The sequence below is a fragment of the Rhea americana genome, unplaced genomic scaffold, assembly GCF_003343005.1.
Source record: "Rhea americana isolate MKP2758 unplaced genomic scaffold, rheAme1 scaffold_13, whole genome shotgun sequence".
Lineage (NCBI taxonomy): Eukaryota > Metazoa > Chordata > Aves > Rheiformes > Rheidae > Rhea > Rhea americana.
Genome location: NW_028185372.1, coordinates 5,427,170 through 5,435,632, shown reverse-complemented (window position 1 = coordinate 5,435,632; position 8,463 = coordinate 5,427,170).

Genomic DNA, 8,463 nt, shown 5'->3' with positions numbered 1-8,463 from the left:
CAACAAAAGAAGTCTAAATCTGTTCACACATAGCTAATTTACTCCATTTCTCACTTGAACACATTTTCAGAAGAAATGTAATTCTGGAAGCTCTAGATCCATCACCAAACTGCTCTATATAATAAAGTGAGTGGAAGTAACTCCTACATAGGTTTGGTGCTAGACATGGAGGAGAGAAATTTTGCTAATGGAGTTCATAAATATTTGCTGGCAACAGGAGAGCAGTGAATTTGGTGGGTTCCATTCCTGCTTCTGGATTCAAATTTCTTTACTTTTTCAGAATTTATATACTGGAAAATCTTGAATACATTGCAAGCAAGTTTTACATATACAGCTTTCCTGATCTTCCTTCTGTCACTACCACTAACTACTTTCAAGTTGCATGAGTCTCCTGCACATCAGGTTTGAATTTACASTTTGAAGTATGTACAAATATCTCTGAAAGTCTATGTCTTTCTCAGAAAAGAAATTGAGATAATATTGTATCATCTAAGTTTAGCATCATCTGCCTTATTTAGTACATTACTGACAGACAAGGCTGTTGTRCTTTTGAACAAGTAAACACAATAAGAGAACTTAAAGTGCCAGATAGGTATTTTTCTTCTATTTACCCATGATTGCTGCACATGGCATGTACTTTCTCACAAGTTTTCAAAAAATCTTTGAGAATACTCTTCACCTTCAGCTTATGCTCCTTCTATTGCAAGTATTATTGTGTCACAACAATTTTGAAAAAAAAAATCACATTTTGCATTGCCTACTATCCCTATTTCTCTGAATACATTTCTATTTTTTTAATAATATCTTGCTTCTAGTGATGCTCAAACCTTACCTGCTAGATCTTATAAAGCTCTTTTCAATTCCTAAGATGTTTTTGTAATATCTTTCCACATTTTTTTCAGGTAATGTTTGAACACAAATATTTATTCTTTGTTATTTTCCCATTTTCTCTTTGCTGTGTCACTTTATTTTTAAAAGAAGGTTGTTCATTGTTGAAAGATCTGCCTTCTCCTTTCCCTACCAAAAATCAAAAATACTTTTCTAGTAAAAAGGCTTCTGAGTTTCACTAAAATAGATGGAAGTATTACAGAAATATTGCATGTGTTATGTTTATTTTCCTGTTGATCTCTGAGTTCAGCTCTTCCATTATTTACACAAATGAACAGGTACTTACAAATGCACAATGATCTCCACCATTGTGTGTGTCAAACACCGTTCCATACCTTCGTGTAGCACAGGCACAAGTGACTAGCTGGCTGTACAAATCAACTCACTAGTGTTTGCATCTATCTAACTTCTGCCTCAAAATAGTGTCAATAATTTCTAACCTGACTGAAAGGCACTTTGCAAAATACAGTAATTTAAAAACATTTTATTCTGAAATAAAAGAATAAATAATAAAGGCTATAGGAAGAAAATATTAAAAGTGCCTTCATTTATTGAAGCTTTATGAATATTTATCTTACTGTGCTATTAATGATAGCTACTACTATACATTCTTTATTGCTCATAAAAATGTTATGAACTTTTATGTATTTTTCCACCTACTTTCCTTTAAAATGACAAGGTCTTCATGCCTTTTCTGATACTACTTAGAGACAATGTTTATAATACTTTTTCCATTTATTTTTCACAGCTGCCACCAGTGGTTCAGCAATACTGTGGTTACAAGTACACTGATAACTGCTGCCAGCATTAAATTTTGAATTCCTCTGAGCAGGCTGAAAGGATATAGTGGTTAAGAACCTCCTTACACTTCAAGTTTCTAATGCTTCCACCACAACAGCCCTGGGGAATTGAGTAATTTAAATCATTCCGTTCAGAAAGTCTCTTTTTTCTGGCCAGTCATGTCTCCTTTTCCAGGAGACACAAACTTTTAACAGACACAACATGGACCCCAACACCTCTGTGGAGTCCTGTACATAAGACTCCAGTAGGCACTGGATTCATCGTTCATTTACAGAGCACTGCAAAGTTTGTCAATGTTCCCCCCATCACAAGTTTTATTGACTATATGGCCATGTCATCAGTTGACATAGTTCCACTATTGTCAAAGCTACAACTTCACATCAGCTATCTAGCCATCTAATTCCAGGGTTTTATATTTAAGGTCACATGCCTTCTCCCACTCCAGCAGCTTATGGAAAGAAAAGAGCAGCCACTTTAATTTTCAATTTCTTGATGTTAATTGATTTAGATCATAATTTGATTCTTATTTCTCTTTAATAAAAGGACACTGTTTTGCCTAGTACAGGTATGATTCTATTGTGGCAGTTTCACCTTCCTCAATGTTCACTAGCACAGCTGGAAAACAGAAAAAGCAGTATTTCTTTATAATTCATCTACCTCCAAGTAGAAGTCAGAAAGTATAGCAATCTGTTTCCAGACCAAAATTCAATGTCTGTGCTAACAGTACTTCCTTCCAAGTATTTATGTTAATTATACAGCTTTACATTTGTTCWACTGCATGCTGTACTTTTTGCTTCTGCCAGTTGTGACAGCTATTCACTTTCCCTGCACTAGAGATTGCCTTTAGCTTAAAGGAATTTTTTAGTGTGACCTGAGGAACAGAAAGTCTGGCAGCTAAAACTAGGATGATTCTTCCTGAGTTGTGTCTCAATGTCACATTTAGCCTGCATCTCCAAGGCAGTGCAATCAATAGGGAATAGTCCTGTGTGTTCTTCTAATTACTCATATTAGAAATCGAAATGTGCCCACCACTACCACAGCTAYGAGTAATACTAAGTAACTCGAAAAAAAAAAGAAAAAAGAAAAAGTCAGCTTTCTCAAAGAAAGCAAGTCAGGTAGTAGAAACAGCTCTTGATTACCTCTGTGTGGAATTTCTAGATTTGTTTTTAGTTGTTGGTAAAACTGAAGATTTAAAAGTTTTGAAAAATAGAAAAGTTTTATGCATTCCCACCGGTTTCCTCAAAGTACTCATTAAGAATAAAAACCATTTAACAGTTCGAATTTGAAAAAATATTCCAAAAAGTTTTAAAATGTAATGTAGATTTAAATCACTCTTTTGAAAATCTTCAGTTATTTTTTCCRTTGTTGGCTTAATAGTTAAAATTTTCTTAATTTTCAATAAATTGAAGATTTTGCTTTTCAGATCTTMCTGCAACATAAAGGAATCTCTGACAGGCCATCCGTTTTACAAGCACTTAGCAACCATCAGCTTTCAAGATTTTCGGATATTCCTTATATGCAAGATTCCAAAATCTTTTCAAAGCAGTACATTTTACTTCATGAATGTTATATGGAAGATAGACACTTGCCCTGCAAGACATTGCTCTGTCTTTGTGCTTTGAACACAAAATAAAACTTATGCATACTCCATGCAGTGTAAGTACACTGCTAATGTCTACATTCATTAAAATATGATGGTTAAGTGATGGATTTTAAGTACTTAAACTAAGTCAATCAACACACAAGAGCAGCCTGCAGAATTAAAAGTGACAGCTATTAAAACCTTAACTAATGAACTTAAAAGTCAACAAGAGGACACTTTCCAGCCATCTCTAAAAGTACCTTATGAATTCTGCTAACTTGAGCAAAATTAGGACACAAAGAGAAACAAGACTGTTGATTTCTGGAAAATCAGAACTAGAGAAAGAAATTAGTTTAATGASGATGTAGTAGCTCTCATAATATGTGCACATTACAGTCAAATATCTGATGACATATACTTAGTTATTCCTTTTTGCACTGATATCCACACATTAAAATATACTGCTGTAAAAAGCATTTCTTTGGTCCTGAAAGTTTCAAAAGAAAGAAGTTTAAAATCACAAGAACTTGTTTTTGTGGAATGTTTATACTATTACGTAGTAACATTGTATGCAATATGAGGAAAAAGCTGTTAACGTGAAGCTGCTCTCCATAGGAATCAGATACTCACATTTTTAGAAGAGTAGTATATTTTTTCATATATTATAGACAAGAGATTAGAGAAGCCTGAAAGTATTTGCTGCCCAAGATAGTATTTACCATGCTGAACAGTRTCATGTGACCTTTCTCAGGTGTATACACTAATTTTAGAGCTGTTCATAGGATTAGGCTTTGTATTAGGGTATCATATATAGAGATATAGGGTATATAGTGTATAGATAGTCTCTCATATAGAGAGAAATTATTAAGAAACATCTACATATTTGTCTTAAATCTTACCTTTTCATCTTGTATAATCATAAGACAAATATTTTTTAAAAAGATAAATTTTATATGGAATCCACTTACATACGAACTAATTGAAAAAATAATTTTTATCATGTTAAAAATTCAAAGTGCATTGTCAAAGCCATTCAGCTGGTCACYTGAACATTTGTCAGAGAAAATTATTTCTTAATGATTTCTAAAGCACTGCAAGTACCTGAAAATGCATAAAGTAGTTATATTTAATAAACAATTATCATACACCAACTACTATAAAAAAAATCAGAATTTATTTTCCACCTTTTATTTCATGGCAGCATTGTCTCCACAAAGATTGGGTAAAGATTTGGCAGGTTATTAAACAGGTAATTAACAGTAGCATTAAAATACAGTTCTTCAAAAAACAGAAGCATTCAGAGCACACAAATATACCAAATTTAAAAGTGATTTATGTGAGTAAGAGACATACCAGAGAGCTGGTAGCATTTTCTGTGTTTCAATTTCACCCTGAGACATGGGGAACAATACAACCTACCTGCCCCACTTGATCAGCTGTTCTGAAGCACTACACTTAGCTGCTGTATTAGAGCTTTTACTACATTCAGCTCTGAGCTAGAGGTGAATGCCAAGATTTTCTAAAAGGTGAAGGACTGCTGTGACTTTCAGGAAATAAATAAGCTTGTATTTCTGTAGAGTAATTGTAACTGAGAATACCATGGAATAGATACCAGTTCACTATAATTATTTTTTCTTTAGTACAAGAGTTTCAAACTACCCAGCGGATCATCCAAAGGAAGACTATGCTTCTGTTTATATGCACCACTGTGCGTTCATATCTGTACACAGAAGTCTGTCCTCAACCYTAAATCATGTCTCAGTACCATTTCCTCTGCACCCTGGTATCGAGGTAYGCGTCTTCTGTTCCATGGAACACATATCACTACTCACATTTTCTTCTAGATCTTGCTCTTAATTGTCTCCAACAGACCCATCTCCCACAGATCTTGGCCCCAGAAAACCTCAGAGCACTGCTTTTGGGAAAACACATCAGGGAAGGCACTGTCTTTCATACYATGCTGCAGCTTTGGGTCTCAATTAACTGGCAAGTTAGGGGAAACTTTAGAGTTCAGCACATCTGCTCATGATGATCTTTACAGAAGATACTGAGTAAGTCACAACAGTCATATTTACCCTCAGCTTTCACTATGAATATTCAGACTGGACAACAGGGCAAAACCCACAAAAATACGTGGACAGATACCATGCAACATTCATGCTTCATTCACTAGGTGCACATGCTTTTATAAAGCATGTGCAATGAATACCATAGTATGATTATTCCATTTTCATATACACTACGCAACATTTATGTAAAATTTATTGGCAAATATTTGTTGTCAGTAAATACATATGACTGAATATTCACAGAATGTAATATAACCAGAGTGGGTTCAAATCAAAATGATATTGCTGCAAGCTTCAAGACATGCAAAATGCCACGTATCATGAATTTGGATTAATCTTCAGTTTAGCTTGCACAGCTACTGCTATTATTGTAAATATTATCTTGCTAATTTAGCTTCAGATTTTGACTTGATGGTGGTCTCCAGTTGAAAAATAATCTTAAACAAACAACCTAATAGGGCAGTAAACTGAATTTTTAGAGACAAGAGCTTTGTTTTGCAGTTAAGCACATTTTTCTGTGTGGTCTCATAGAAGTCCTGTTACTTCTCTGTGTGCCAGTTTCCTCAYTGAAAAAAGCTACATATCCTTCAATACCTTTGCTGTTATTCTTCTCCTACAGCTGCACTGTTCAGGATCCACCCAGGTAAAATCCAAATATATAGTATGAGACAAAAGGAGAAGACCAGAAGATCTGCATTTACAACAGATGTAGTAAACAAAAAGTTTCTAAATTTGGCAGAAGGGAAGAAAATCCACTTTAGGGTTTATACATTAGTATTGGAGTTTTATAGTGCTATAAAATACTGACACTAATGGAGTTATAATAGTTTGATAGAGTCCAGTAAGTAATCAAAATAATTCAATACAAAAAAAACAAAAGAATCTACTACATTTTTAGTAGTGATCCACTAATACAGGCAAAGAGACATGAAAGAAAAAAAAATTTTCTTGTTCTGCTATCACTGATTTCTTGGAAACAGTTTATCTTTTTTTTTCTGCTTTTTTCAGAATCCTCTGACACAGTCACAAATAAAATCAAAACTTTATTCRTACCTTTAGCTAAAGTGAGACTGTGACCTTTCCGCCATATGCACGATCTTCAGAACTGGGTGGAGACACGCACACAGGGTGGTGTCTTCAGAACTATTTACTCAGACTATGTTCCATTCCTTGTCTTTCATGTATCTTCTATCTATAAAACCAAAATTATTTCATCTAAACTACCATGTTACCCTGAGCTGCAGAAAAGGTCATTTTTCTGCTCTACCAAAATATTAAGTTGTTTTGATATGGAGARGAATCCATTCTCCACCAAAAAAAAGACCCTACTGATTACGAAAATTCTGTATCTTATTCTTCTGATCTCAGAATTACTATTAAAAATTGTAAGATGCTCAGATATTAAGGTAATTGAAATCATGAAAATTTCAAGACCTGAACATACACAAATAGTATACATTTCTTTTATGTACAATAAAGGAAAAAAAAATTGAGATTTGATCACATTATATATCAAAATTTCAGTTTTAAAAAGAAATTTGTACYTGTGTAGTTAATACATATGCTGTACATGCTAAGTATACAGASAATGTGCTACATATGTTGAAGGTTATTTCCCCTAATTCACACATTCTCTTAAATCATAGAACATTTTGATGTAATAAATCACCTTGATATATATAACGCCACCAAAGGAAACAGAATACTGGCAGATTACTGAAAGGTAAAAAGAGGCAAGTAGGCAGGAATATTCTTTCCGGTAGCTGTGCAGTCCGTGCTAAGTAAGGATAGATAAACATTGAAAAAATGAGACATTAAATATAAGCAAAAGTAAAATTTCAAAAAATAAGAAACTGGATGTTCTTCTTGTGTGTAATTTTCATGACACAGAAATGAAGGACTATCACTGCTAATATTAGCCACTTCTCCAATTAAAAAATATGTACATCAGAATCTCCGTACTGCAACAGTAAATATCTACATTTAACCATTCTAAATTTACTCCACAGCAAGACTATCTTCTCCTGTATAYGGCCAGTTATTGTTTACAATATGCCAGGAGAGAACATTCAGATCGAGGGCTACGTGCAAAAGACCTCTGAAGTGTGGAAACTGTCACAATGCTAAACTGTGCAGCTTTGTGGAACAACACAGTATGGTTTAGCMTTTTTATCCCTGGCCTTTGTTGGTTTTTGTCAAACATAATGTGATATAATTCTTTCACAAAGCTGTAAAAGAATAATAATTTCTTACTTTTTAATTATCATTTGGTGACAGACATTGGATGAGGGAAGGAGGCGGACATCATCTGGGCATAAACCAGCAAGAGGGTTTTGTCTATCAGCAGCTGTGAATGAGCCATCAGCAGCTGTGCATACACTCTTCACTGTTACAGGATAAAAATCACACAGGAAAATATCACTCCAGATGGAGAAGGTTTATGTATGGCAGACCTCAACCAATCAGGCTACAAGCACATTCCTTCTCATGCTGGTCCATGGCCAGCCTCCATCCTAGTGCTTRTATGTTGGCCACCCTTTTCCATGTTAACACCATGTTAATGTTAACATCTTCCACATTTAACAATATTATCAACACCTGAAACTACCAGGTGAGCATACTAGGCATAAACATTCTGCAAAAGTAAAGTCCCTAAATCTAGTACTGAAACATAGTTCCCTACTGCGCCAGATTTGCAGTGGCATAYCCATTTTTCTATCAAGTTTTGCTTAAACAGAGGCATAAGATAACAATGAACCGACAAATAACACTGAAAATACAGAAGCCAAGCTTGGGAGACCTTACCAATTCTTTCTGAATATGTTTTAATGTGCAAAATAAGAAGTGTGTAAAAATATGTGAAAAAATAAATGGTCAAACTTAGTTGGACCCATAAGACATATACACGTGCTGCTTTAATACATGCTTTTATACTTACGCAGGTTTTATACATAGTGTTACAGCTCTTATCATAGTGATACCGTCTGTGGACATAGATTCTCCACCATTCTACAGGCCAAATAAACTTACCGCTGTTAGGGTTAAATATTTACATCTTTCTCTTTTCAGAGCAGAGACCTCTTTGCTCACGAACCGATGGCTTGAAAACAGGTGGTTCTTTTT